The following is a 9,020-nucleotide window of genomic DNA, read 5'->3' as shown; positions in this document are numbered from 1 at the left end:
TTCAATTTATACGCAGCTTCTTTGCATGATCTTCAAGATGACAAAACTCACATTTTTCAATATGCAGACGATTTTCTAATCGTATCTGCGGACTCATCTTTTCCAGCAGCTGTCAATAACCTCTCGATGAAAGCGAACTTGTTTTTCGATGCATGCGCTGATCTTAATTTATATTTAAACCCCAGCAAGACAAACACTGTTTATTTTGACAAAGGTTCTAAACGTGAAATCAGATTTCTTATCAAAGGTACCCACGTTGATCAGGTAAAATCTCTTCGATTTCTTGGGAGAATTTTAAATGACAGCTTAACCCTTCGTGGGCATTATGAAAAGGCGTTCAAAGATTGTCAGTCTGGATGCAACATCATCAAACTCATGGCAAACAATCAGGCGGGCTTGCCTCCCAAAAATGCTTTGACCGTTTACAAATCTCTAGTTAGGTCCAAAATTGAATTTGGCTATTCCACATGTTGCAATTTCCCAAAATATATTGAAAACTGAATGTTGAAGCGTTGTACTGGACTGACCCCCTCAACTCCTCAACATATTCTCAATGCTATATCTGGTGAATGGCCAGTTTCCGAAAGAGCCCTTTTTTGCACTGCCAAGGAGTTAATTAAAGTCAAGATGATAAATCCTTCCTTTTTTCAGGAAATTATATCTCTCAGTGACACTGTCACTTGCAGCTATACTTTTTGCTATCAAAAACTTCGTCATATTTTTGATAAGTTAGATTCAATTCCCCCCTTAAATTTCATTACCAGCAAATGCACGGTCTTCATGAACATTCTCGAATCGATCTCTTCCTCAAAACAAAATGTCAACTTCTCTTGTATAAGGTTGTTATGCCAAGAAAAGCTCCTTGTTTATTACAACAACGGATACGATATATATGCCACTGACGGTTCCGTCAGACATAATGTATCTGGCTTCTCGGTCGTGAAACATCTATCTGAAACAGTACTTCGAGTCAAAGTAGAAGAGGAACTTTCCTCTACTTTTATTGAGTTGCTCGCCATTCGATATGCTATCAAGGTTGTTATCTCCGATGGTATCAGACGTTTTGTTATTTTTTCCGACAGCAGGTCAGCTCTACTTCTAATAAATAAAAGAGGTGCAGAAAATCAATATGTGTTTGATATTCACAAGACGTTGCAAGAATCTCAAGTGAATGACTGTCACCTCGTTTGGGTACCTGGCCACTGCGGCTTTTTTTTAAATGTAAAAGCCGACTTTCATGCAGGGAGAGCTCGTGTTGATGGGATAATTTTGTTCATCAAATATACTCCCAATGAAGCAATTCGGGCAATTCGCAACCACATCCTTCAACACCTAAACGACGAATTTAAGGAAATCGCGCGCGTTAAATCCAATCGTCTTTTCTATAAATTAAATCCCACATTTCAATTCAAACCCTTCTCTGTATCTTCTTTTAATCATACTTATGACAAAGTTTATTTAAAAATGATTCGCTATACCATGTGATGGGATGTTTGTGAAGTTTGCAATGTTGTTGAGTCTGCTGAGCATCTAATCTTCAGATGTCACAGGCTTGATGGCATTAGAGATTCCTTTAGCTTCTTCAAGTTATATGGCTGTCTCCTCGATCTCTTTGCAGCAAAAAATGTACGTCATCTACACATCCACAATCCACAAATCTATTGGCTTAGTCTATCTCCGTTCAACATACCAAAAAAAAAAAATAAATAAATAAAAGCTCCTTATTCTCGGACTAAAAAAAAGCAACTCAATTTCCATATTCGCGGCTATAAATTTTTTTATTCACGAATTTTTTGTGACTGTTTCCGGAATTGCTTTGTTTCTGAAGTTAAAACTTATTTAAGAAAACAGAATTTAGACTTTAAAGCACTTCTAGTTTGGGACAATGCACCAGGTCCTCCTCGCAAACTTGAAACTATGCGTCCAAACATAAAACTGACATTGTTACCTCCCAACACGACAGTTTTGCTTCAACCTATGGACCAAGGAACAATCCAGACCTTTCAGCTCTATTAAATTAGACGAACCTTCAAAATCATAATGGATAATATGGAATGTAATCCTAATATGAATGTTATGGAATGCTGGAAGAAATTTGACATAGCAAAATGCATCGTAAACATAAAAGAATCATTTCAATCAATCACAATCAATCAGAACTGAAGCCACACACACACATTGAAGTCATGCTGGAAAAAACTGTGTCCTGCTATGACTGCGGAAAATGACGAAGAATCTGTGCAAGTTCAAACTTTGACTGCAAACATAGCCGAAATCGCGAATGAAATAGGACGAGATGAGTTCGAACAGATAGAGTCAAGTGATATTCAGGAATTGTTTGAATCGCAATATGAAGATTTGACTGAAACTGACTTGGAGGAAGTGTTAAATTCACCTTCCATTGAAGAAGAGGCTTCAACAAGCACTGGAAACGTGACATTTAATTTGAAAAGTCTAAGTGAAGGTTTAAGAATGGCAAATGAGCTTGGCGATTTCTTCATGAACATTGATCCGTCTATGGAAAGAAGTCTTATTTTTGAGAGGCAAATTGCTAATGCGACTGCTGCGTATTAGTCTGAATTGAAGGAGCTTTTAAAAATTGCCAAGCAAGAGAAACTCACAAAATTCTTCAAACCATTGTCTGAGCCTTAAGATAATTAATCAAAATGTTTAAAAACTTCAATTAAATTGATTTTTTTTTATTTTGTCACCTAGGAACGTACCCCATATAATCGCATATAAATTAGCATTCCGTATTCACGGGTTCTGTATTCGCGGCATTTTTATGGAACGTATACCCCGTGAATAAGGAGCTTGTATTGTACTAAATTTTTCAAGAAATTTTTTTTTTTTTTGTAATAATGAAATCTCTAAATGGAACTAGAATTAAAACAATTAAATAACCGACAAGGATTAAAACGAATATTGTCAAAAAAAAAGATCCATTCCATAATGTTAAGCGAAATGAATAAAAGTCCCTAAACAAGTTTTTTTCTCAAAATTGCTTAGTAAGTTAAAAAATAATTTTTATATAGTTCTTTTCCATGTTCACGTTCATGAAAGTTAAATGAAAATCTCTACTTGTTAGTGTGCTGTGATTTTTAAGGCCAAGGATATTTACGTTCATATTCGTGGCTAAAATTTCGTCATTGATAAGCATCTACAATCACGCTCGCATCGCATGACGTATAGAAAGCACGAAATAATGTCTAATTCACATACATGTGTTTCTTTCTCTTTTCAGTTAAACAAAAATGGCCCTTGTTGTAAATAAAACGAAACGTGAATTGGTATTTTGGTGGTTTGGCCAGCGGGCGCTGCTTGTACCCATCCATTTATATAACGATCTGTTGGCTTCAATATTGCGACAACTAACCTTTTCGTTAACACGTTTCGGCATTTATGAAAGCGAGAAATACCTCGTACACACCGACACATTTTCAGGTAAAGTTATATTGGTCGCTTTGTCAGGCACAGCAGGCGCATCACACAATGCAGCTCTTGGCCCATCGGTGTTGGGTATCTAAGCAATTGGAGCGTTTGGATGGAATGAATAAAACAAAGCGTTTTGAAGAGCCTTTGGCGAGAATAAGTAAAAACTTATTATTCCTATTATATATATGCTCACCGTTTGATCCAATTTGTCACATTTGAATTGGGTTTATATAGACTTTCATTTTCTTTTGGGCTTTCACGAATTACGTAAAAGTTATCGCTCAACATATGCATTACTGGATAAAATTTGTGGTCGTTTATATGTGGCCGCCTTACCTGGTTTACACTAAGTAGAACAAGTTGCGCCCTTATATAGAAGCTGACGAAGCAAGCCATGTTCAAAGCCGATGTAGAATTCGGCTAGAAAAGTTGAAACTAGATGAGCAGTTTTTAAGTTGATTTAGGCAAAATGGGGGAAATATGTAAGGTTAGATATCAATAAAATTTCGCACGCAAAGTATTTAGCATGTTATTTATAAGTGTTTCCAAACATATCGGCTGTCGCTCAAGTTATGTCCGATCTTCATAAATATCGTACGCAGATAAAAGCTCCAATTTTTAGAACAGAAAATTTGGATGACTTGCAATCTAAGAATTGAGGTTAGTTTACCATGAACATAAAAAACTGCAGAATGCGTGTTGGCATATTATGTCTACTTCCGGGTTTTATTGGCGTAAAAAGTAGTCGAAGTGTATACAATGATTTTATTGAATTATTGGACTATTAAGATGCTTATAAAGAAGGTTTATCATAAACAAGGTAGATAATTTAGAGTCTGGGTAATGGGGCGACCCTACGGGAAGACTTGTAGAAAAAACTTATACCGCTCAACGATTATTCTGACAAGTTTGAATCTCAAAAAAGGAAAACGGGGCATTCCTACGGGGGGTCCTTACTTCTTTCAATAATACTTTACTTGTATTACAGTTGACCTACGGTGTCCAATCTAACTCATTTTCTACTTTATATCTTTGCATGCAATCTCTGTATCAGTTATATACGAGCACATGAACTGGTACTGGTTCCAGACATTGTTGTCTGTTTCTGGTGGTCGTAAAGAATGAGGTTACAGGATACATGAGATAAAGTTTTTGGAATTTTAGTTTTCTAAACATCATGAGACATAAAAGGAAAATTAAGCTTAAGATTCTTCTTCACATTCAAAACGTGTTTTTACGAAAGTTGTACTTTTTTTTCTTAGAATACTATCTGAACTTATCGAATGCACGATGAGCGACGAGAAACTTAATCCCGAAAATTTACTGGATGTCGAAGACATACGTCCTTATTTATTTATTTTATTGGTTTAGACAAATATCACTCAATACTATTTTTAGTTTTAAGGCATATTTGATTGTAGGAAAATCAATTTTATTGTCTATCTAATTTCCTTAGCTTCATTGAGACACTTTAACCCTATCTTAACTTGTCATAAACATAAGTTTAAAAGCCAACTTTCTTTCAATTAAGTTATCTATAAAAAAAAAAATATGACAATGCTGCAATTTTTAAAAATTATTTCTTTATGTCCATAATGCAATTTGGTAACATTTCTTGCAATTGATTTTTAACATTTTCCATATTTTTTACAGCGGGCATATAATAGATTTTAAGCAGTTGCAAGGTTTTCAACTTTCCAAACACCATTAAACCTTGATCATTAATGTTACTACAATCAGACACTTGCAGCACTTTTAGAGACTGAGTTAAATAAACAATATCATTGAGACCATGTTTATTTTTTATCAATTTTTCATTTTTTTCATTCAACTTAGATTGAAGCTCCATTCATTTGATTTATTGTATAAACTTTTCATTGATTTTTTATCAATTTCTCGTGCTCCTCATTGATTTTTTTATGAATTTTTAATGTTTTTTTATGGATTTTTTATCAATTTTTCATTTTTTCGATCGATTTTATGTCAATTTCTCATTTTTTCATTCAAATTACATTTAAGCTCCATTCATTTGATATATTGTACAAATTTTTCATTGATTTTTTATCAATTTCTCGTGCCCCTCATTGATTTTTTATCCATTTTTCATTTTTATCCTCGATTTTTTACCAATTTCTCATTTTTTTCACTCAAATTTGCTAAAGAATTTGAAATTGACCTAAACTTTTCAAAGAACACGCCTACAACGTTTACATGTCTACACGACAACAGCTTTTATTTTGAAAATAGGAAAAATCGTCTACGCCCACTCCATATTATAGAACATGAAAATTTTGATCTTTTACTTCTTTTGCCTTTTTAAGGATAACGGTGTTAGGTATAAAAGATTCAATCCTGCCCGAATTTTATTTTCGTACTTGTGTTAAGTTTCCGTTGATATGAGATTTTTCCTCCTTTGTGAACACTTTTCACTTCAAATTTTTTCAACGGTTTTATATTGAGGTATTCTAGTGCTGATCATTGATATACGTGTCCTACTTCTCAAACGAAACAAAAAGATTTAATTTGTTACTGCAGAAATAAGATATGATTTAAAAAAAGGAGACTAACTTCATAACATTCCACAAAAGCGATAATTGATTAAAACATTTTTAGCATAGCTTTTGCGCCTATGAAAATACGAGGCCTTACACAGCGGGTAGGGATAAACAAGAGAATATAATACAAGCTCGTCGCTCGTCTTTTGGCCAAAATATGTGGATATACCAAATTTCATCAAAATATTTTGAAAATTACAACTTGTAACTGGAACACAAACAAACAAGATGTATACGCAGACAGACAATTCTTGTTTCTTTTTTTAAATACAGTATGAGAAAATAAAAAAGTGGCCCAATGTGAACCATTTTTCCTAGCGTTCGTACTTGGGCCAACACATACGGATGCACTAAATTTCATCAATATATCTCGAAAATTAATTTGTAACGCAAAAAACAAAAATGGGCGGACGAACGAGCGGTCAGACGCTTCGGTGGTTCTATCTCCAGTTTTGTTTCTTATTGCGTATATCCCCTTAGTATGCTCTTGTGCCATCAGTGACCGATGGTATAAAAAGGATTTTCAAAAAAGAAGAAATAACTACAGACAGACAGAAAAATTTGGATAAATGCAAAACTTCCACAAAGCACAAATTTCATAATGAAACTTAGTGCTGATCAGACGTGCGGTGATGGCGACGATAAGAAATGGCCTTACATTCTTGTGAATCCGAGCCTGGTGCCTCTGAGCACAACCTAGCACCAGGATCTGGGCAAAAGCCCTCACTATACGTTTGACATAAAGGCCCAGTCAGAAATAGATGTTTCACCTATCTCTCGTCGTCCGTCTAGTCCTTTACTTCATTCCAATTCTTCACCTAACTTAGCCTTAGCCTCCCCCTCCTGAGACGAAGAACCTGTGATGCCAAAACGAGGGACGACATTGGCTACTTCCCACCCCTTCATTTCAGCCTTCATGTTTATGTGCATTCCAAATTTGAAACCGGCCAAAAATTTTTTAAGCTTGTTTCTGCGAGTTGGAAAGGTGTTGAAGGAACAATTAAACAATGATACATTATAATATTGGATAAGCTTGGTCAATGTTTTCCAATTTTGTGCACGAATGCTACTGCATAGAACAAAATATGCATTCAAATTTTTGTACATTTGTTTGCTATAGTTTATGAGTAATGAGCAAATTACACAGACGGACACGCTTGAAAAATACTATCAGAAAGCAGAAGCAGAAAGAATACTATCCAAATATAATTTTAATAAATTTATGCATTTTGCATTTAGGCATTTTGAACTTAGTGGTATATACCTGAAAATATTAGTTTGAGGAAAAAGAAATCCATTATTTTTATATGAACTTCAGAACTTTATTTAACATGCTCCGGATTGTCCGATTTGGGTCAAATATGCACCGTTTTGTTGTACAATTTGTTGCCATTTTAAAGGTAACTTCAAAATGCCTCTCTCATAGAAGTCCTGGTCTCTATTTGCAAAAAACTCTAGTAGTCGATTTTCACAATCCTCCCTAGATTCCAATTTTTTATTATTAAAGAAATTTTGCAATGCAAGAAAAAGATGATAATCGCTTGGTGCCAAGTCCGGACTGTATGGCGGATGCATTAAAACTTCCCAACCAAGCTCCCGAAGTTTCTGGCGAGTCACTGTAGATGTGTGTGGCCTAGCGTTGTCCTGGTGGAACACGACACCTCTCCTGTTGGCCAATTCTGGCCGTTTCTGGTCAATCGCTATCTTCAAACGGTCCAGTTGTTGACAGTAGTCAACTTCGATCATTTCTCCGATTTTATCGACATTTTCGACGACCGGCCTACCTGTGCGAGGTGCATCTTTAACATCAAAAATTCCTGAACGGAATCTACGAAACCAAAATTGCACATAATTGGCTGTTATTGGCAAAGAAAAACTGTAATATGTACCGAATTTTCTCTTTGTTCACTTCCATTTTTAACACGCTGTAACTCACAACTGAATGCACCAAACAAAAAACAGCAAAAGAATTTTTTTTACTGCGAAATGTCACCTTTCCAACGAGCATAAATCTGAAATTGTTTGATCGATATTTTACGAGAAATCTATCAGTGCAGCCATCTACCGAAAAAATAATGGATTTTTTTTCCCCAAACTAATAATTACCACATCCTTCTTCCTCCTGATGTGCCAGTTCTTCCTTTAGTCCGTCTTCACCACCCAAAAAATTACAGATGTCTCTGGGGTTTCACAAAAGTAGTATGTAAAGTCTTAGCTCTGCTTTCGCGTTCAGCACACGGTTTGAGACTCAATGCCCCATGGATTCTTAGTAAACAAATACCTGATAGAGACGTCATATGAACGTTTCTGCCCCTCTGCAAAGAGAGCAGAGATGAACCATTGCCTTTCAGCTCCACACGAAGTAAGCAAATAAACTCTTGCTATGATTTATACCACCCAAAGCCATCGCGTAATTTCCATAATGTTAGGTTTAAACTTTTTCTTATACGGAGAGTTTTGTGAAAAAAATTGTACTTAACCGCGCGTTGCAGACGTTCTGTAATCCTATATCGCAAGTTATACTAACTTTATCCTTGATGTTCCTAACGGAAAACGTAAAATCCATTTGCGTGAATTGTCGTACTTTTCATTTCGAAGGAAAAACAGCAGGAATAATGACATACTTATTGAAATTCAGGACGAACATGTTCCGTCACAAGACACAGAAATGTTCAGAAATGCAAACTTATTGAGACGACATTCAAACTCATAGTCAAGTTGTGGTTCACTTCAGTTCCACTCAACATTCATTGGAAGATCCAAAATCCACAGATTGTTGGGGTCGAGACGATATTCCAACTCAAGGCCAACTTACAGATCAACTCAATTTCACAAGGCAAGTATGAGAACAATTGAACCGAGTTGAAAAAGCAACATAAACCGCGTGGGAAATGATACAAGAAACCAAAAGATCAAGATCTAAATTATATATCAAGTCACCGAATTACTCCATTGAATGAAAGCTGCAATGTCAACTTATTTTGATATGCACAAGCATAAAAAAATCGTAGATGGATTAATCCAATGATA

Source organism: Glossina fuscipes, unplaced genomic scaffold (assembly GCF_014805625.2).
Source record: "Glossina fuscipes isolate IAEA_lab_2018 unplaced genomic scaffold, Yale_Gfus_2 221, whole genome shotgun sequence".
NCBI classification, from domain to species: Eukaryota; Metazoa; Arthropoda; class Insecta; order Diptera; family Glossinidae; genus Glossina; species Glossina fuscipes.
The sequence above is the reverse complement of the archived record's forward strand: the minus strand, read 5'-3'. Positions refer to the sequence as shown.